Source organism: Salvelinus fontinalis, chromosome 16, assembly GCF_029448725.1.
Source record: "Salvelinus fontinalis isolate EN_2023a chromosome 16, ASM2944872v1, whole genome shotgun sequence".
Taxonomy (NCBI): domain Eukaryota; kingdom Metazoa; phylum Chordata; class Actinopteri; order Salmoniformes; family Salmonidae; genus Salvelinus; species Salvelinus fontinalis.
Genome location: NC_074680.1, coordinates 11,167,785 through 11,190,590, shown reverse-complemented (window position 1 = coordinate 11,190,590; position 22,806 = coordinate 11,167,785). Strand labels below are relative to the sequence as shown.

Here is a 22,806-nt window from a genome sequence, read left to right as displayed (position 1 = left end):
TGGCGCTCCAATGCTTCCCACAGTTGGGTCAAGTTGGCTGGATGTCCTTTGGGTGGTGGACCATTTTTGATACACACAGAAAATGTTAAGTTTGAAAAACCCAGCAGCGCTGCAGTTCTTGAGACAAACCCGTGCGTCTGGCACCTACTACCGTAACCCGTTCAAGGGCATTTAAATATGTTGTATTGCGCATTCATCCTCAATGGCACAAACACAATCAATGTCTCAATTGTCTCAAGTCTTTAAAATCCTTCTTTAACCTGGATTCAACAAGTGACATCAACAAGGGATCATATATTTCACCTGGATTCACCTGATCAGTCTATGTCATGGAAAGAGCACATGTTCTTAATGTTTTGTATACTCAGTGTATTTCATAGGACAAAATCTGTCACATAGCCTACTGTACTGAATAGGCACTCTTACTCCATCCTAGATGTGTAGTAATGGTTTTGGGAGGTCTAGGACTATGCTGTGAGATGTGCAGTGTGTGGATTGTCTGGTGCCTGCTGGACAGACAGGCTTTAATAACCAGTCCAAAGGCCTGGGGAGCACCAATCAAGTGGAGTTTCCAGGCCAGCCAACCCCTTTACACATGCTGATCTGATTGCTTTCATGTATTATTTAATCAAAATGTGTCTGCTTTGATGTAGTGTACATTATGAGAGTTTAAAATTTAAACACTTGAAAATTGACTGTTAATTCTGACTAAAACATCCCTCCAGGTAAAAGTAGTACTTAGTGTGCACTTTATGTCCATTGTTGAGAGACACCTGAGAGAAGAATTGTGATTGAGCCTACCACTTCCTCTCCCACATTGGCATTGCCATCATCCAGCCATTAAGTGCTAATAAAACAAAGTGTCACCAAAAATAAACCAACCGCAAATGGCATTTATGCTACAAACTGAAATGGACTCAATGAATCATTCAATACAAGACAAAAGGGGATAATTGTAGAAAATCAATTGAGTGACGAGACTATCTTTGTCATTCAGCGTTTGATATATATTTTTTTTTAAACCTAAATATGAACACAAAAAACACATTGGTTCAAAATGATCAAAATCGTGATACTTTGTTTCTGCCGAGTGTTTCCGTTTTTTGGCTGAGGGCTTAACCCTGTGCATGCCCTCAGCAGAATTTGTTTTTGTATATCAAGCAGGTGTGCGCTGTTCTGTTTCCCACCCTAGACTGCCAAAGGCCGGTCACCCTTGACACCAACCTTACACAAAACAGAACGCCAATTAAATAAAAATATATTTAAAAAATCTAAGTTACAGAGGAAATAATTGGCATAACGCCCCTAGGGGCGAACACATGTTTTAGTAGCAGGCAGCCTTAGATAGAAAGGGAGGAGGTAAGAGAAGAAGGAGGGGTGGTGGCAGTGGGGAGAAAGAGGTAAGCCAAGGATGGAGGGGAAAGGGGGATTCAGGCCTGTGAGTCTGCTTTTCATTTCTCATATTTTTTATTAGCCTTGCTGCCAGAGAGAGGAACTGCCTGAAGCCCTGAGGAGCCCAGCAAACGGCCAGCCTAACCATGGCTGTCTGAGAGTGGCAGCTGGGCAGCCGCCGCCGTGCCCAAAGGTAAATTCTAATTGTCAACTGGGCCAACACTACTTTATTAACTTCTCTTTTCTCTTTTTTTTGTCATCCTCCTGTGCCTTTTGCCCGGCTTTAATTAAATCATGCTCTTCTTTCCGCTGCTTAACAATACAAAGACGTTTTCTTGACAGTTACTTATGATAATGTCTGTGACTCTCTCTCTGAGGTATTTTTTGTTTACCGAGTTCACACTTGAGCAATGTTCGGGGAAGGGTGGATGTCTAGGGCCTACTTTTGGGAGTGGGTTGCGGGTGGGTGGGAGAATAGGTGCAATATGTAGAAATCGCTCCACCATTTCCTGGTTGCTAAAATCCTAACAGTTCGCCTTAACTGTACCATCTCAACCGCTGTGAAATATATTTTCAAAAAGCAAAAACATTGTATTTTCAGCTGTTTGAAGTTGCTGTTCAAAACCTAAACTAAAATATGTGAAAACAAAACTTAAGCGCAGGAAGCATAGAAATAGCGCACATAGATACACTACATGACCAAAAGTATGTGGACACCTGCTCGTCAAACATCTCATTCCAATATCATGGGCATTAATATAGAGTTGATCTCCCCTTTGTTGCTATAACAGCCTCCACTCTTCTGGGATGACTTTACACTAGATGTTGGAACATTGCTGCAGGGACTTGCTTCCATTCAGCCACAAGAGCATTAGTGAGGTCAGGGACTGATGTTGGGCAATCAGGCCTGGCCCACAGTAGGCGTTCCAATTCATCCCAAAGGTGTTCAATGGGGTTGAGGTCAGGGCTCTGTGCACGCCAGTCAAGTTCTTACACACCGATCTCGAAAAAACAATTTCTGTATGGACCTAGCTTTGTGCACGGCGGCAGAGTCATACTGAAACAGGAAAGGGCTTTCCCCAAACTGTTGGCACAAAGTGGAAGTACAGAATCGCCTAGAATGTCATTGCACGCTGTAGCATTAAGATTTCCCTTCACTGGAACTAAGGGGCCTAGCCCGAACCATGAAAAAAAGCCCCAGACCATTAGTCCTCCTCCACCAAACAGTTGGCCCTATGCATTGGGGAAGGTAGTATTTTCGTGGCATCCGGCAAATCCATATTCGTCCGTCGGACTGCCAGATGGGGAAGCGTGATTCATCACTCCAGAGAACACGTTTTCACTGCTCCAGAGTCCAACGGCGGCGAGCTTTACCCACTCCAGACGATGCTTGGCATTGCACATAGTGATCTTAGGCTTGTGTGCGGCTGCTCGGCCATGGAAACCCATTTCATTAAGCACCCACCAAACAGCTGCTGTTGCTTCCAGAGGCAGTTTGGAACTTAGTAGTGAGTGTTGCAACCAAGGACAGACGATTTTTTACACGCTATGCGATTCAGCAGTCGGTGGTTCTGTTCTCTGAGTTTTTGTGGCCTAACACTTCGCAGCTGAGCCATTGTTGCTCCTAGACGTTTCCACGTCAGAATAACAGCACCGGGGCAGCTATAGCAGGGCAGAAATGGACTTGTTGGAAAGGTGGCATCCTATGACAGTGCCACATTGAAAGTCACTAAGCTCTTCAGTAAGGCCATTATACTGCCAATGTTTGTCTGTGGAGATTGCATGGCTGTGTGCTCGATGTTATATACCTGTCAGCAACGGAAGTGGCTGAAATAGCCAAATCCACTAATTTGAAGGGGCGTCCACATACTTTTGTATACATAGTTTAGAACAGATGTACAGCTTCTTTGACTTGCTTTCAATGAGAATGACAGATCTATAACTCACATTTCTATGTGAATTTAGTTAGGTCGCACAAAAATGTACATATTGCAGCTTTAAAGATCTTGACTATTTTATGTGTTTCGACAAATAACGACTCCTCCTGAACACCTAACAGTGCGTGCCCTGATAGAGTGAGCAAATATGAGCCAAATTGCTGTAGTTCTCAGAGAGGATTTATGTTTCATGTCTTATTATCTTCAGGTCGGATTACTGTGCTCCCTTCCTAGGAAACTCCACGCCACATAAAGCTCAAAGTGTTTCCAGAGGCGCCCACCCTTGCACTTAAGAGCCTCAGCCAGAGGGTTTAGCTAAGGCGTTAGACGTGCCACTACAGTGGCTGGGGTAACAAATCTAAGCCCTCGCTCTCCTTCGCTTGCTTGCCTTAATGGCTCTCCGACTAAAACAAAGCAAAGACAATCAAAGGTCAAGAGCAGGCAGTTTGGTTCTCAGGGACAGGTCTGACGAGTCCTCCACTTGATAAGACCGCAATCTGGAGTGAAGATGCTGGTGAAATGGCAATGCACTCCATCAAGGGAGGATTACATGTAGATGGTGATGGGCTTAGGCAGGGTGAGGGCTCTACTTGACTTTGAGGAGAAAGGTTGAGAAGCTGTTGGCTGATTAACATGCACCTCAGAGTCTGGGGAAATATTACAGGTGCAACCCAGCTTGTTTATCGTTGAGTTTAATTAACCAGGATGTGGTTAAAGTTTTAACTTCTTATGGCTGCAGGGGCAGTATTGAGTAGCTTTGATGAAAGGTGCACATAGTAAACTGCCTGCTCCTCAGTCCCAGTTGCTAATATATGCATATTATTAGTATATTCTGATAGAAAACACTCTGAAGTATCTAAAACTGTTTGAATGATGTCTGTGAGTATAACAGAACTCATATGGCAGGCAAAAACCAAACAGGAAGTGGGAATTCTGAGGTTAGTAGATATTCAACACAACCCCTATTGAACAAACAGTGGGATATGGATGAGTTTGCACTACCTACGGCTTCCACTAGATGTCAACAGTCTGTAGAACCTTGTCTGATGCCTCTACTGTGAAGTGGGGCCGAAGGAGACAGGAAATAGTAAGGTCTACCATGACCTGACCATGCTCTGACCATGCGCGTTCACATGAGAGGGAGCTTTGTTCCATCGCATATCTGAAGTCAATGTAATTCTCCGGTTGGAACGTTACTGATTTATGAGAGATTCTAAAGATTTATGTTAAAAACATTCTAAAGATTGATTCAATACATTGTTTGACATTTTTCTACTGACTGTTACGGAACTTTTTTACATTTCGTCAGCTTTTAGTGAACGCACTTTCTTACTTTGGATTTGTTTACCAAACAGGCCAACAAAAATAGCTATTTGGACATAAATGATGGACATTATCGAACAAAACGAACATTTCTTGTGGAAGTGGGAGTCCTGGGAGTGCATTCCGATGAAGATCAGCAAAGGTAAGTGAAGATTTATAATGCTTTTTATGGGTTTTGTTGACTGCACAATTTGGCGGGTAACTGTATGGCTTCCTTTTGTGGCTGAACGCTGTTCTCAGATTATTGAATATTGTGCTTTTGCCGTAAAGCTTTTTGAAATCTGACACAGCGCTTGCATTAAGAACAAGTGTATCTTTAAATCTATGTAAAACATGTATCTTTCATCAAAGTTTATGATGAGTATTTATGTTATTTGACGTGGCTCTCTGCAATTTCTCAGGATATTTTGGAGGCATTTCTGAACATGGCGCCAATGTAAACTGAGGTTTTTGGATATAAATATGAGCTTTATCGAACAAAACATATATGTATTGTGTAACATGAAGTCCTATGAGTGTCATCTGATGAATAGGTTAGTGATTAATTTTAACCCTTACCCTAAGACAAATTTTCTAGAGTTAGTCTTAGGGTTAAGGTTATGTTTTTGGGTTAAGGTTAGGATTGGGGTTATGGTGAGAGTACGGGTTAGGGTTAGGGTTATGGAAAGTAGGATTTTGAATGGGACTGAATTGTGTGTCCCCACAAGGTTTGCTGTACAAGACTGTGTGTGCGTGTGCGTGTGTGTGTGATGCGAGGGATGGAGGAGTGGAGTGAACATAGCCACGGTTGAAGACTCCCTGGATCATGCTCCAGTTTCAAGATGAAAGCGTTTATATAAAGCCCAGATTAGAGCTGGATGTGTGTTTTGGGGGGTGAACTTGCCTGTTATTTTGGCATTAATAATGTAAAAAAAATATGTAAAAAAAATATGTATATATCAATGAGTTAATAAAGCTACATACAAACATGGTCTCTTTTTGTTTTCTTGAGGCAGCTCCAGGCAGCTCCAAAATGCAGGTGTTTCAGCTCAGTGCTTTCTTTGGTGGTGGGGCAAGCCAGCAGAAAATATGGAGCGTTGCACTGTGATTGGCTCAGTGTTCTGTCACTCATGGGGAAACTACGTCAAATCGAAGTCTAAGGGGAGATCTCGAAAATTCGAGCCCTTTGGATGCTGATACATTTGAAGTGGCCATCCAAGAAGGCTCAAGGTCATTGGAGACAGATAGCAGTCATCATCATGAATCAAGTTGACAATCTACTGGCAAATCCTTTTCAACCCTTGTCATATGAAGATAAATTATAGATAAAACGTATCGGTGCTCATCGGCCACTGAACATAAACATTAAACAACAAGTTGGAAATCTCAAATTCAATAATGAGGGGTTTGGAAGGAAGCACAGCACAACAAGGTGAGTCCAAAAATGTCTTGTACGCTGCTGCATAAATTATGTAATATGCCAAGGAGATATGTACAGTCGTGGCCAAAAGTTTTGAGAATGACACAAATATTAATTTCCACAAAGTTTGCTGTTTCAGTGTCTTTAGATATTTTTGTCAGATGTTACGATGGAATACTGAAGTATAGTTACAAGCATTTCATAAGTGTCAAAGGCTTTTATTAACGATTACATGAAGTTGATGCAAAGAGTCAATATTTGCAGTGTTGACCCTTCTTTTTCAAGACCTCTGCAATCCGCCCTGGCATGCTGTCAATTAACTTCTTGGCCACATCCTGACTAATGGCAGCCCATTCTTGCATAATCAATGCTTCGAGTTTGTCTGAATTTGTGGGGTTTTGTTTGTCCACCCGCCTCTTGGGGATTGACCACAAGTTCTCAATTGGATTAAGGTCTGGGGAGTTTCCTTGGCATGGACCCAAAATATCGATGTTTTGTTCCCCGAGCCACTTAGTTATCACTTTTGCCAAGTTGCTCCATCATGCTGGAAAAGGCATTGTTCGTCACCAAACTGTTCCTGGATGGTTGGGAGAAGTTGCTCTCGGAGGATGTGTTGGTATCATTCTTTATTCATGACTGTGTTCTTAGTGTAACGAGTATTACCGAAGGTGGCCTCCCTTCCTGTTCGAGTGGCGCTCGGCGGTCGTCGTCGCCGGTCTACTAGCTGCCACCGATCCCTTTTTCCTTTTCGTTTGGTTTTGACTAATTGATTTCACCTGTTTATTGTTTGGTTGTTAGGGTGGTGTTATTTAAGTTCGTTTAGCCCGTTTCTGTTTGTGCGGGGTTGTCTCTCTGTTTTTGTATGAGGTTGTTCATTTCATGTTGGGGTTTTCCACAGTCTGGATTTATGTTCCAGTGTGTACTTTATTCAAGTCGGATTTTTACGCCAAATGTTTTTTGACGTTACCAGTTGTTCATCTGGTTGGACATTAAAGAGTGGTTTTCCCCATTACCTTTGCTCTGTGCGCCTGACTCCTGACAATTGTCCTCATTGGTCGTAACAGAAGCCCGCACCGTACATATGGAGCCAGCAGGAGCAGCGACCACCCCTCTCCCCACGATGGAGGAGAGAGTCCTTCATCACACGTCCATCCTCCATCGCATCGGATCAGCTATGGATCTTATGATGGAGAGGATGGATCGTTGGGAGAGGAGTGGTCTCCCTACTACCCCACCTACCCTCCCTCCAGCAACTATACCATCTCCTCCAGCGGGATCCGGTACCAGCGCTTTGCGTATTACGCCTCCAAGCCAGTACGATGGAGCGGCGGCGGGGTGCCAGGGATTCCTGCTACAATTAGATTTGTACCTGGCCACCGTCCGACCAGCACCCTCGGACGAAGAGAGCGTGAGTGTCCTCGTCTCCTGCCTGACGGGTAGAGCCCTTGAGTGGGCCAATGCGGTCTGGAACGGGGCCGACTCAGCGAGGGGCCACTACCCGGAGTTCACCCGCCGTTTTCGGGCCGTGTTCGATCACCCTCCAGATGGCCGATCGGTGGGTGAGAGATTGTTCTATCTACGACAGGGGACGAGGAGCGCGCAGGACTTCGCGCTGGATTTCCGGACCTTGGCCACTGGAGCAGGGTGGAACGACAGGGCCCTGATAAACCATTACAGGTGTAGCCTGAGAGAGGACGTCCGCAGAGAGCTGGCTTGTCGGGACACTACGCTAAGTTTGGATGAACTAATAGACATGTCTATCCGGTTAGACCATCTGCTAGCTGCTCGCGGACGTTCTGAAAGGGTCCTGTCCGTTCCATCTCCTGACCCTCCTGCTCCCATCCCGATGGAGCTAGGAGGGGCAGCATCTAGGGAGATCGGAGGAGGCTCCTCCTGTACCAGTTGTGGCCGAAGAGGGCACACTTCCGGTCGGTGCTGGAGGAGTTCATCTGGGAATCGAGAGGGCAGGCAGAACACTCCTCGGTCACCTCAGGTGAGTCAGCACCACACTCTCCCAGAGCTTCCTGTTGGTCACATGTTTTTGTTAATATGTTTCCTTAAATTTTTTCCCTCTCTCCAGCATAAGGCGCTAGTCGATTCAGGCGCAGCTGGGAACTTTATAGATCGCGGACTCGCTCAGAAGTTGAGGATTCCGTTAGTTAAGGTAGACCCCCCTTTCCCTGTGCACTCCTTAGATAGTCGACCGTTAGGGTCAGGGCTGGTCAGGGAGGCCACAATTCCTTTGGAGATGATTACGCAGGGGAATCATAAGGAACGGATTAGTCTGTTTCTTATCGATTCACCTGCGTTTCCGGTGGTGCTGGGGATTCCCTGGCTGGCTATCCACAATCCGACGATTTCGTGGAAACAGGGAGCTCTACAGGGGTGGTCTGATGAGTGTTCAGGCAGGTGTGTAGGAGTTTCCATCGGTGCGACAACGGTGGAGAGTCCAGACCAGGTTTCCACCGTGCGCATTCCCGCTGAGTATGCCGATTTGGCTATCGCTTTCAGTAAAAAGAAGGCGACCCAATTACCACCCCATCGACAGGGGGATTGCGTGATAAACCTCCAGGTAAACGCTGCACTTCCCAGGAGTCATGTGTATCCTTTGTCCCAGGAGGAGACGTTGGCTATGGAGACATATGTCACGGAAGCTCTGGGACAGGGATTCATTCGGCCCTCCATGTCACCCGTCTCCTCGAGTTTCTTTTTTGTGAAGAAAAAGGATGGTGGGTTGCGTCCGTGTATTGATTATCGAGGTCTCAATTCCATCACGGTGGGTTTTAGTTACCCACTACCTCTCATCGCTACGGCGATGGAATCATTCCACGGAGCACGGTTCTTCACGAAACTGGATCTCAGGAGCGCGTATAATCTGGTGCGTATTCGGGAGGGAGATGAGTGGAAAACCACGTTTAGTACTACATCGGGCCATTTAAAGTCCTGAGGAGAATAAATGAGGTGTGTTACCGATTGTTACTTCCTTCGTATTATCCTATTAACCCCTCATTTCATGTGTCTCTCCTCAGGCCGGTGGTAGCTGGTCCCATGCAGGAAGGTGAGGTGCCGGAGGTCCCTCCGCCCCCTCTGGATATAGAGGGGTCCCCGGCGTACAGGATAAGGTCCATTCTGGATTCCAGACGCCGGGTGAGGGGCCTGCAGTACCTCGTGGACTGGGAGGGGTACGGTCCGGAGGAGAGGTGCTGGGTCCCGGTGGGGGATATATTGGATCCATCTATGCTGAGAGAGTTCCATCGCCTCCATCCGGATCGCCCTGCGCCTCGGCCCCCGGGTCGTCCTCGAGGCCGGCGTCGGCGCGCTGCGAGAGCTGCGCGTCAGGAGGGGGGTACTGTAACGAGTATTACCGAAGGTGGCCTCCCTTCCTGTTCGAGTGGCGCTCGGCGGTCGTCGTCGCCGGTCTACTAGCTGCCACCGATCCCTTTTTCCTTTTCGTTTGGTTTTGACTAATTGATTTCACCTGTTTATTGTTTGGTTGTTAGGGTGGTGTTATTTAAGTTCGTTTAGCCCGTTTCTGTTTGTGCGGGCTTTTCTCTCTGTTTTTGTATGAGGTTGTTCATTTCATGTTGGGGTTTTCCACAGTCTGGATTTATGTTCCAGTGTGTACTTTATTCAAGTCGGATTTTTACGCCAAATGTTTTTTGACGTTACCAGTTGTTCATCTGGTTGGACATTAAAGAGTGGTTTTCCCCATTACCTTTGCTCTCTGCGCCTGACTCCTGACAATTGTCCTCATTGGTCATAACACTCAGGCAAAATTATGAGTGAGCCCACTCCCTTGGCTGAGAAGCAACCCCAGACATGAATGGTCTCAGGATGCTTTACTGTTGGCATGACACAGGACTGATGGTAGCGCTCACCTTGTCTTCTCCAGACAAGCATTTTTCCGGATGCCCCAAACAATCCGGAAAGGGGATTCATCAGAGAAAATGACTTTACCCCAGTCCTCAGCAGTCCAATCCCTGTACCTTTTTGTCACGTTCCTGACCTGTTTTCCTTTGTTTTGTATTTATTTTAGTTGGTCAGGGCGTGAGTTGGGTGGGTTGTCTATGGTTGATTTTCTATGTTGGGATTTTGTGTTCGCCCTGGTATGATTCTCAATCAGAGACAGCTGTCAATCGTTGTCCCTGATTGAGAATCATACTTAGGCAGCCAGGGTTTCACTTGTGTTTGGTGGGTGTTTGTTCCTGTGGAGGTTTTGTTGCCACACAGGACGGTTTCGGTTTTGTCACGTTGGTTGTTTTTTTGTATTTTGAAGTGTTTTGTTGACTTTCATTAAAAGAATGAACACTAACCACTCTTCTGTCAGCAAGGACAGCCGTAACAGAAACACCCACCACAAACGGACCAAGTGGAGTGGAGAAGGGCAGCGACAGCAGCAAAGACAGACAGAGGAATGGACATGGGAAGAGGTCTTGAACGGCAAGGGTTGCTACACATGGGAGGAGATCCTGGCTGGAAAGAATCGCCTCCCATGGGAACAGCTGGAGGCAGCGAGGAGAGCAGAGGCAACCGGAGAGAGGAACCGGAGGTATGAGGGTACGCGGCTAGCACGGAAGCCCGAGAGGCTCACCCAAGAATTTCTTGGGGGGGAGCTAAAGGGGAGTGTGGCGAAGCCGGGTTGGCTACCTGAGCCAACTCCCCGGGCTTACCGTGGAGTGAGAGGGCGTCGTACTGGTCAGACACCGTGTTATGCGGTAAAGCGCACGGTGTCCCCAGTACGCGTGCTTAGCCCAGTGCGGGCTATTCCACCTTGCCGCAATGGTAGGGCTAGGTTGGGCATCGACCCGGGTGCCATGAAGCCGGCCCAACATATCTGGCCTCCAGTACGTCTCCTCGGGCCGGCGTACATGGCACCAGCCTTACAGATGGTGTCCCCGGTTTGCCAGCATAGCCCAGTGCGGGCTATTCCACCTCGCCGCACTGGCAGGGCTACGGGGACCATTCAACCTGGTAAGGTTGGGGAGGCTCGGTGCTCAAGAGCGCGTGTCCTCCTTCACGGTCCGGTATATCCGGCGCCACCTTCCCACCCCAGCCCAGTACCATCAGTGCCGATACCACGCACCAGGCTTCCAGTGCGTTTCCAGAGCCCTGTTCCTCCTCCACGCACTCTCCCTGTGGTGCGTGTCTCCAGCCCAGTGCCTCCAGTTCCGGCACCACGCACCAGGCCTCCTGTGCGCCTCAGCAGGTCAGAGTCGGCCGTCTGCCCAACGCCGCCTGCGCTGCTTGCCTGCTCAGTCTGCCTGCCCAGCGCTGCCCGTCTGAACTGTCTGCCTGCCCAGCGCTGCCCGTCTGTCCCGAGCTGCCCGTCTGTCCCGAGCCTTCAGAGCCGTCCAGCCAGGACCAGCCAGAGCCGTCCAGCCAGGACCAGCCAGAGCCGTCCAGCCAGGATCAGCCAGAGCCGTCCAGCCAGGACCAGCCAGAGCCGTCCAGCCAGGATCCTCTAGAGCCGTCCAGCCAGGATCCGCCAGAGCCAGCCAGCCAGGATCCGCCAGAGCCAGCCAGCCAGGATCCGCCAGAGCCAGCCAGCCAGGATCCGCCAGAGCCAGCCAGACAGGATCCGCCAGAGCCAGCCAGACAGGATCCGCCAGAGCCAGCCAGACAGGATCCGCCCCTCAGTCCGGTGCTGCCCCTCAGTCCGGTGCTGCCCCTCAGTCAGGTGCTGCCCTTTGGAATAGTGGGATTGACATGGAGGGTGGTTATTGGGAGGAGGCCACGGAAGCGGGGGTTGACTATGGTGGGGTGGGGACCACGACCAGCGCCAGAGCCGCCACCGTGGACAGACGCCCACCCAGACCCTCCCCTAGACTTTGTGCTGGTGCGCCCGGAGTTCGCACCTTAAGGGGTGGTTCTGTCACGTTCCTGACCTGTTTTCCTTTGTTTTGTATTTATTTTAGTTGGTCAGGGCGTGAGTTGGGTGGGTTGTCTATGGTTGATTTTCTATGTTGGGATTTTGTGTTCGCCCTGGTATGATTCTCAATCAGAGACAGCTGTCAATCGTTGTCCCTGATTGAGAATCATACTTAGGCAGCCAGGGTTTCACTTGTGTTTGGTGGGTGTTTGTTCATGTGGAGGTTTTGTTGCCACACAGGACGGTTTCGGTTTTATCACGTTGGTTGTTTTTTTGTATTTTGAAGTGTTTTGTTGACTTTCATTAAAAGAATGAACACTAACCACTCTGCGTTTTGGTCCAAACCTTCTGTCAGCGAGGACAGCCGTAACACTTTTGCAGAATATCAGTCTGTCCCTGATGTTTTTTCCTGGAGAGAAGTGGCTTCTTTGCTGCCCTTCTTGACACCAGGCCATCCTCCAAAAGTCTTCGCCTCACTGTGCGTGCAGATGCACTCACACCTACTGCTGCCATTCCTGAGCAAGCTCTGTACTGGTGGTGCCCCGATCCCGCAGCTGAATCAACTTTAGGAGACGGTCCTGGCGCCTGCTGGACTTTTTTGGGCGCGCTGAAGCCTTCTTCATAACAATTGAACCGCTCTCCTTGAAGTTCTTGATGATCCGATAAATGGTTGATTTAGGTGCAATCTTACTGGCAGCAATATCCTTGCCTGTGAAGCCCTTTTTGAGCAAAGCAATGATGACGGCACGTGTTTCCTTGTAGGTAACCATGGTTGACAGATGAACAATGATTCTAAGCACCACCCTCTTTTTGAAGCTTCCAGTCTGTTATTTGAACTAAATCAGCATGACAGATTGATCTCCAGCCTTGTCCTCGTCAACACTCACACCTGTGTTAACGAGAGAATCACTGACATTATGTCAGCTGGTCCTTTTGTGGCAGGGCTGAAATGCAGTGGAAATGTTTTTGGGGGATTCAGTTCATTTGCATGGCAAAGAGGGACTTTGCGAATCAATTGCAATTCATCTGATCACTCTTCATAACATTCTGGAGTATATGCAAATTGCCATCATACAAACTTAGGCAGCAGACTTTGTGAAAATTAATATTTGTGTCATTCTCAACTTTACGGCCACGACTGTATACCAAAGCTAAGAAAGTAATACTATGTGAATGTTGCGTAGTAAGATGTCCGTAGCCCATGTGCCTCACCCTAATAATTTGGTCCATTTACCCCTCTTAATTTGGTTTACTGTTCTGACTTGGTGGTGCACGTGTTAGAGACATCTTATCATTGAATATTGTAAGAGCTTTCATTGTCTGCTTATATGGCACCGTTATTTATCCTACGATTCTGACTTGGTTTCCAGGGAGAATAGTGTAAGAACGGCCCACGTTCTGGAATCTGTCGCTGTACATTTATTTCAAAAGTAATGAACAAATAGATATATTGACAACGTCCATCGTAGCTCACTCATTAATGTCTTAATCGAAATTACGGATTGCCTCTTATTTGCTCGTCGTTCCCTTATGCCATAGTTTGTACATCTCAACTGTCAGTAGAAACCACATTTGCTAAAACAAGTCAGCCATAGCAGCTATATATTTTTTTTAAAGGCAGTAAACAAGGCTGAAATAACTGTTTCACTGCCAGACAAGGCTCCGCTGATAGCCAGGTGTAGCAGTGGTAAGGTGTTGGGACTGCTATTTGGACAGCTTTATTGAGGCCCTAACAGTTTGTGGGCACCGTTTGTCACCGTTTTGGTGCAATTAATGTATTGTTTAGTGTTTTGTTATGTAGTGGCTTTGCTGGCATGCATAATTATTTATTTTTTTAAATTGCTTGCCCAACCAAGATTTATATGCTGAAATCGCCACTGATAATAGGCCTTACATGTTTTCAAAAAGGTGGAGGTAGACCAGCCTGCATTTATCCAGGCAATAAAGGCATTTGATTGAAAACAGAAGACAAAAATGAGTGACAGGGAGAAAGAGGTAGAGGTAGACAGAGTAGACGATAGAGCTGTGACGATAAACTGAAAATTATCGACACCGACCATACCAATCACCGATCACAGGCATTTTGCTGATATCGTTCATTACGATAAGGAGCCTATATTAGAGAAATGTGAAGTTTGAAATTAAATACATTTGCTAATATGGGTGATTGTTAATGGGATAATTAATGGCTACTACCATCAAACTACACTGAACTAAAATATAAATGCAAAACGCAACAATTTCAAAGATTTTACCGAGTTATATTTCATATAAGGAAGTCAGTCAACTGAAGTACATTCATTAGGCCCTAAACTATGTATTTCACATGACTGGGAATACAGATATGCATGTTGGTCACAGATACCTTAAAAAAATGAGGGGTGTGGATAAGAAAACCAGTCAGTACATGGTGTGACCAACATTTGCCTCATGCAGCGCAACACATCTCTTTCGCACAGAGTTGATCAGGCTGTTGATTGTGGCCTGGAGAATGTTGTCCCACTCCTCTTCAATGGGTGTGTGAAATTGCTTGATATTGGCGGGAACTGGAACACACTGTCGTACACATCCATCCAGAGCATCCCAAACATTCTCAATGGGTGACATGTCTGGTGAGTATGCAGCAAGAACTGGGACATTTTCAGCTTCCAGGAATTGTGTACAGATCCTTGCGACATGGCTGTGCATTATCATATTGAAACATGAGGTGATGGCGGCGGATGAATGGCAAGACAATGGGCCTTGTTACGGTGACCGTATTACCGCCACACCGGCAGTCAGGAGTCATGAGCCTAGTCAAATTCCATGTGACTGTTAAATCACAGTAACTAGGCTTCTCCAAAACTGTGTTCTGATGGTCATTAGTAACCTACCAAACTTGCTAACAACCAGTTGCTAATGGCCTGGTACCTAGTGCTCTATTGTCCCTCTGACATTTCTCAACTTTCCATATATTAAGCACATTGCTTCGCTTTACAACCGGAGCAACCTACCTGGCTGGCATGAAAAGCGTCCTCTATTTGCTATTCAAGTGCATATTTATTTTATTTATTTCACCTTTATTTAACCAGGTAGGCAAGTTGAGAACAAGTTCTCATTTACAACTGCAACCTGGCGAAGATAAAGCAAAGCAGTTCGACACATATAACAACACAGAGTTACACATGAAGTAAAACAAACATACAGTCAATAATACAGTAGAAAAATAAGTCTATATACAATGTGAGCAAATGAGGTGAGATAAGGGAGGTAAAGGCAATAAATAGGCCATGGTGGTGAAGTAAATACAATATAGCACTTAAAACACTGGAATGGTTGATTTGACAGTAGATGCGTGTGCAAAGTAGAAATACTGGGGTGCAAAGGAGCAAAATAAATAAATACAGTAGGGGAAGAGGTAGTTGTTTGGGCTATTCATAGATGGGATATGTACAGGTGCAGTGATCTGTGAGCTGCTCTGACAGCTGGTGCTTAAAGCTAGTGAGGGAGATAAGTGTTTCCAGTTTCAGAGATTTTTGTAGTTCGTTCCAGTCAGAGGCAGCAGAGAACTGGAAGGAGAGGTGGCCAAAGGAGGAATTGGCTTTGGGGGTGACAAGTGAGATATACCTGCTGGAACGCGTGCTATGTGTGTGTGCTGCTATGGTGACCAGCGAGCAGAGATAAGGCGGGACTTTACCTAGCAGGGTCTTGTAGATGACCTGGAGCCAGTGGGTTTGGCGACGAGTATGAAGCGAGGGCCAGCCAACGAGAGCGTACAGGTAGCAGTGGTGGGTAGTATATGGGGCTTTGGTGACAAAACGGATGGCACTGTGATAGACTGCATCCAATTTGTTGAGTAGGGTTTTGGAGGCTATTTTGTAAATGACATCGACGAAGTCGAGGATCGGTAAGATGGTCACTTTTACGAGGGTATGTTTGGCAGCATGGGTGAAGGATGCTTTGTTGGGAAATAGGAAGCCAATTCTAGATTTAACTTTGGATTGGTGATGTTTTATGTGAGTCTGGAAGGAGAGTTTACAGTCTAAGCAGACACCTAGGTATTTATAGTTGTCCACATATTCTAAGTCAGAACTGTACAGAGTAGTGATGCTGGACGGGCGGGCAGGTGCAGGCAGCGATCGGTTGAAGAGCATGCATTTAGTTTTACTTGTATTTAAGAGCAGTTGGAGGCCACGGAAGGAGAGTTGTATGGCATGGAATCTCGTCTAGAGGTTAGTTAACACAGTGTTAGTTAACACAGTGTCCAAAGAAGGGCCAGAGGTATACAGAATGCTGTCGTCTGCGTAGAGGTGGATCAGAGAATCACCAGCAGCAAGAGCGACATCATTGATGTATACAGAGAAGAGAGTCGGCCCAAGAATTGAACCCTGTGGCATCCCCATAGAGACTGCAAGAGGCCCGGACAACAGGCCCTCCGATTGACACACTGAACTCTGTCGGAGAAGTAGTTGGTGAACCAGGCGAGGCAATCATTCGAGAAACCAAGGCTGTAGAGTCTGCCGATGAGGATGTGGTGATTGACAGAGTCGAAATCCTTGGCCAGGTCAATGAATACGGCTGCATAGTATTGTTTCTTATCGATGGCGGTTAAGATATCGTTTAGGACCTTGAGCGTGGCTGAGGTGCACCCATGACCAGCTCTGAAACCAGATTGCATAGCGAAGAAGGTATGGTGGGAATCGAAATGGTCGGTGATCTGTTTGTTAACTTGGCTTTCGAAGACCTTAGAAAGGCAGGGTAGGATAGATATAGGTCTGTAGCAGTTTGGGTCAAGAGTGTCCCCCCCTTTGAAGAGGGGATGATCGCAGCTGCTTTCCAATCTTTGGGAATCTCAGACGACACGAAAGAGAGGTTGAACAGGCTAGGAATAGGGGTTGCAACAATTTCGGCAGATCATTTTAGATTGTCTAGCCCAGCTGATTTGTAGGAGGTCCAGATTTTGCAGCTCTTTCAGAACATCAGCTGACTGGATTTGGGAGAAGGAGAAATGGGGAAGGCTTGGGCGAGTTGCAGTGCAGTGCTGTTGACCGGGGTAGGGGTAGCCAGGTGGAAAGCATGGCCAGCCGAAGAAAAATGCTTATTGAAATTCTCAATCATAGTGTATTTATCGGTGGTGACAGAGTTTTCTATCCTCGGCGCAGTGAGCAGCTGGGAGGAGGTGCTCTTATTCTCCAAGGACTTTACAATGTCCCAGAACTTTTTTGAGTTTGTATTGCAGGAAGCAAATTTATGCTTGAAAAAGCTAGCCTTGGCTTTTCTAACTGCCTGTGTATATTGGTTTCTAACTTCCCTGAAAAGTTGCATTTCACGGGGTCTGTTTGATGCTAATGCAGAACGCCACAGGATGTTTTTGTAGGACAGAACTCTGCAGGCTATCTCTGCAGTAGATTGCAACACCGCCCCCTTTGGCCGTTCTATCTTGTCTGAAAATGTTGTAGTTATGGTTGGAGATTTCAGAGTTATTGGTGGTCTTCCTAAGCCAGGATTCAGACACGGCTAAGACATCCGGGTTGGCAGAGTGTGCTAAAGCAGTGAATAAAACAAACTTAGGGAGGAGGCTTCTAATGTTAACCTTTCTAGGACACACGTTCCACTAGATGAACCCCTCGACAACATTCCGCTGAAAAGGCAGCGCGGGAAATTCAATTATTATTATTTTTTTTTTTAAATATGTAACTTTCCGATATTAACACGTCCAATACAGCAAATGAAAGATAAACATCTTGTTAATCTACCCATCGTTTCCGATTTTAAAAATGCTTTACAGCGAAAACACAACATATGATTATGTTAGATCCACACCAAGTCCAAAAAACACAGCCATTTTCCCAGCCAAAGAGAGGAGTCACAAAAAGCAGAAATAGAGATAAAATTAATCACTAACCTTTGATGATCTTCATCAGATGACACTCATAGGACATCATGTTACGCAATACATGTATGTTTTGTTTGATAATGTGCATATTTATATCCAAAAATCTCAGTTTACATTGGCGCCATGTTCAGAAATGCCTCCAAAAATATCCGGAAAAATTGCAGAGAGCCACATCAAATAACAGAAATACTCATTATAAACGTTGATGAAAGACACATGTTTTACATAGAATTAAAGATACACTTGTTCTTAATGCAAACGCTGTGTAAGATTTCAAAAAAACTTTACGGAAAAAGCAAACCATCGCAGTGCTAGCTGCGCCACCAGAGTCTCTGGGTTCGCGCCCAGGCTCTGTCGCAGCCGGCCGCGACCGGGAGGTCCGTGGGGCGACGCACAATTGGCTTAGCGTCGTCCGGGTTAGGGAGGGTTTGGCCGGTAGGGATATCCTTGTCTCATCGCGCTCCAGCGACTCCTGTGGCGGGCCGGGCGCAGTGCGCGCTAACCGAGGGGGGCGGGTGCACGATGTTTCCTCCGACACATTGGTGCGGCTGGCTTCCGGGTTGGAGGCGCGCTGTGTTAAGAAGCAGTGCGGCTTGGTTGGGTTGTGCTTCGGAGGACGCATGGCTTTCGACCTTCGTCTCTCCCGAGCCCGTACGGGAGTTGTAGCGATGAGACAAGATAGTAATTACTAGCGATTGGATACCACGAAAATTGGGGATAAAATTTAAATTAATTATTTTTTTAAATTGTTATAGTTATATTGGCCCAAGAAGATTGTTCAGATAGCAGCCGATATGCTCAAGACAGCTAACGATTAGCGGTCCGCAGTTAGCAGATGGGCGTTCAGGTTACGTCGCGATGGAGGGGCCAGTTGAATAACTCCCTCGGGCAGATAACGTCGGTATTCCAGTTGTGAAGGCCCGGTGGGGCTCCGCATCGGCAGTAAAACGGGTCCGGTAGGTGATTGTAGCCCAGGAGTGGCTGATGGAACTCTTCAGCTGGCTAGCTCCGGCATAATTGAGGTTAGCCAATAGTCACTCGAATAGCAGCTAGTTAGCTGCAAGATCCAGGTGTAAATGTCCATAGCTTGCAATAGAAATCCGTGGATATGGAGAGAAAATAGGTCAGGTATGCTCTGGTCTGAGTCGCGTTGTACAAAACTGGCGATAGCTTTCCGAGCTAAAGGATAGCTGATTACCGCTAGCCGTGGTTAGCTGAATACTAACGTTAGCTAGTGAGCTGGCTAAATTCTGGCTAGCTTCTGTTGTGGATTTCGGATACGAGGTGAATAATACTTTTGGGGGAAAAACAGATCCGCACCACATTTGGTGAGGCGGGTTGCAGGAGAGTGTTTTGAAGTTGAGTTTTTAGAAAAAAAAAGATTAAAAGATATGCAAAGAAAAAGATAACAATATATAAAATTAATATACACGGGACAAGACGAGGACAAAGGACGTCTGACTGCTACGCCATCTTGGAAAGTGTTTGCTATTTGCTATTTAAGTGCATATGAATGACATGTATTATTTCCTCCTGCCCCTGTTCTGACAGGTGCATGATAATGGCCCATTCTAAATCACACATGTTATTTAGTATATGTAAAGACAATATTAAATTGAGAATAGTCTGACAGGTGAGAAAATTCTCACTTTTTTTGCGACTTTTTCTTATCATAGTTGCATGCATCATACAGCCTAGCCCATAGGCCTATATGTTTTGCTAAGGTTTGTATCACAACTAAAGTGGCCAAATAACTCCAAATGTAGCCTATAGGCCCAAGACTCCTGGAACGTGGTTGGAAAGCCCATAGCCTACAGAGCCTAGTGAAACAGGTTCTTATAAGCCCAGTCATTGGGCAATCACGTGTGAAAATGCAAACGTATTTAATTTCAAACTTCACATTTCTCTAATATATGCTACTTCTTGACGCTAGGGGTCAGATTTTTAATTTATTTTTTTAAATAACGTTCCCAAGGTAAACTGACTATTTCTCAGGTCCAGATCGTAGAATATGCATATAATTTAGGGATGTTGGAGTGGGGGCTGTCCTGTCTAAGCGTTCTGCCCTGTAACTCAAGTTACATCCCTGCATCCCTTCAAGTTACATCCCTTCTTCTCCAACCGCCTCAACGCCATGGAAAGAGGAACTATGATGTGGGGAATGGTGAGCTTCTCACGGTGAAGATGGAGTTGGAGGAGTGGAGGCACTGGCTGGAGGGGGCAGAACATCGGTTCATTGTTTGGACAGACCACAAGAACCTGGAATATCTCCACACCGCCAACCGTCTCAACTCCAGGCAAGCTAGGTGGGCCCTGCTTTTCACCCGGTTCAACTTCTCCCTCTCATACCGACCGGGATCTAAGAATGTCAAGCCGGATCCGCAGCTATACCCCCGGAACCCGAGTCCATCCTTCCCACCTCGTGCCTGGCGACGGTACTCAGCCGGGAAACAGAGAAGCATGTTCGTGAGGCACAGCGTTCCCAGTCGAACCCCGGGGGGGCCCAAATAACCGGATGTTTGTTCCTGACGCTGTCCGCTCCTCGGTTCTGGAGTGGGCCCACTCCCCCAAGCTTGCCTGCCACCCGGGCCTCTGTCGGACCCTGGCCTTTGTACGACAACGCTTTTGGTGGCCTACCATGGTTCCTGACCTCTTCGCGCTCGTCGCCGCAAGCACAATCTGTGCACTGCACAGAACAAGACTCCCCGGCAAGACAAGACTCCCCGGCAAGCTCCGGCTGGTCTCCTCCAACCTCTGCTTGTTCCTCACCATCCCTGGTCTCACATATCCTGGACTTTGTCACGGGTCTCCCCCCCATCTGATGGCAACACCGCCATCCTGACAGTAGTGGACCGGTTTTCCAAAGCCACCCACTTCATTCCTCTCCCCCAAGCTACCCTCTGCCAAAGAGACGGCCCAGTTCATGGTGCAGCACGTCTTCCGGATCCATGGACTCCCAGTGGACATGGTCTCTTCAGTTTTCGTCCAGGTTCTGGAAGGCGTTCTGCACACTCATTGGGTCGTCAGCCAGCCTGTCCTCCGGGTTCCATCCCCAGTCCAACGGCCAGTCGGAGCGAGCCAACCAAGACCTGGAAACGACTCTTCGCTGCCTGGTCTCCGCCAACCCCACCACCTGGAGCCAGCAACTAGTGTGGGTCGAATATGCCGGCAACACCCTTTCTTGCTCTGCCACGGGTCTCTCGCCCTTTGAGTGTTCCCTGGATTATCAGCCCCCGCACTTCCCAGAGCAAGAGTATTGTAGGCTATGTATTGTATAACTGCACAATCATTATTTAATTATTATTATTATTTTCTGTCTTGGGCTAATATAAAGCCCTATGTATATGCATAAGCTCTAGTATACTTTTGCTTGTTTTTTATTAGGATAATCCTCACCTTAGAAAATACTGTCCACTTTGTTGTGTTAGACTTTGAAACAACATCCACAACGACCATGTCTTCCACTCAGTTTCAACCTGTTGTTGAACTACTTTCTTCAAATGTATCATCACAGTGATGTGAGTTTTAAAAGCATGATATGATACTGTTTTGAAGATGTGTTTGATATGATATGTATTTAATTTGCATTAATGTCAGTGTGGTTAGAGGGTCAATAGAGTACCTGGCGCCGAGTACCAGGCCATTAGTGACCTGATGGTTGTTATTAAGTTGGGTACCACCAACACATGTCTAGAGTGCATAAGGAGATTACCGTGACACAACGGTCACGTGGAATTTTACTGCAGTCATGACCCATGACTGCAGGTGTGGAGGTAATACGGTCACCGCAAAAGCCCAAATCCCTGCAGCGTTGGCCCCCTGTTCTTCAGAAACTCAAAAAGCTCTATCAATTAACATTTACAAGGGAACAACAACAGGTCTGTGACGCCAACCTGTTAACCCTGGACTCCTTCCTTCCTCTCTGTGTGTAACTGTGGAAGGCATGGATTAACTTTGGGCTTCAACGGGGCTGGCAATACTGAGATAGAGCAACCAGCAGAAGATTCTATGTCAATATGAGCTGAACCCAGAAGAGTGGAGGCTGTCATGGACATGACAGAACTGGCTGAGTAGCCCTCAGGCATGGCCTCAGGGTATTGGAAAGCCCAGTAAGCTCAGCAGCGCACAGTGCTCTGAGGTCTGGCCCCTGCTGGGACCTGGCCTTGGCTCTCTGTGGGGGGATCCATAGAGGGGTAATTTACCATCTGAGGATCGCATGGATCGATGCACTTTTAAATGTCGTTACAAATTAGACAATGGTTATCAATGTCAGCAATATCACAGGTCATTTGACATGGGGTATCTCGGGGTTGCACTGTGGTACGTCAGGCATGCTGAGCAATGAGGTGTTGGTTCAAAGCAATGAACTTTGTGGAACTTGATGATCAGCCCCTTCATTGTGCAATAATCTATAACATTTCACAACTGAAATTAAAATATGCTGTAAACTCCAAGTCAAACGTATTTGACAAAGTGCTCTGTAGTTTGAATGAACCCATGCCTAACCCCAATTTGCCCAAGCTTCTTTGGTTTAGAAGGGAAGTGAAGGCTTACGATGACCTTTCAAGGGGCATGCTATCTGGCACTGTACTTCTGTCTGTTCTCTTTGTCCCCCCCCCCCCCCCTTCACAAGTCATCTCAGCATGTCAAGTGAGTCATGACAATAACCTTTTCTTCACCCTACTTTTCCAAAGTTGCAAGCTCAAGCACGCTAAAACAGACAAACACACACACACGCAACAAACACAACACACACACATTCTCATAACACCGGCTGCACACAAAAAACGGAAAAAACAGGGAGGAGAGAAAAGAGGGGAGAGAGAGCATTACAGATCTCATCCACATTTGGCATTCAAATCCTCCTGCTCTGCCGGCTGCATGCGTGATCAAACAGCGCACAGAAGATTGGGCCACTCTCTTCCCCTTCACTCCTGCGCCACGTTTGAAAGGCTTCATTAAAGCGCAGGGTTAGAGATATCAGAGGCAATTTTCCATGGGCTTTCTCAGG

The 22,806-nt window shown here is 46.8% G+C and overlaps 1 protein-coding gene across 1 annotated transcript in view; it reads right to left on the bottom strand.

Annotated features, from left to right (window-relative positions):
* Positions 1 to 22,806, bottom strand: part of pacrg (PARK2 co-regulated) — a 288,420-nt gene that overhangs the window by 189,756 nt on the left and 75,858 nt on the right. The window lies entirely within an intron of this gene.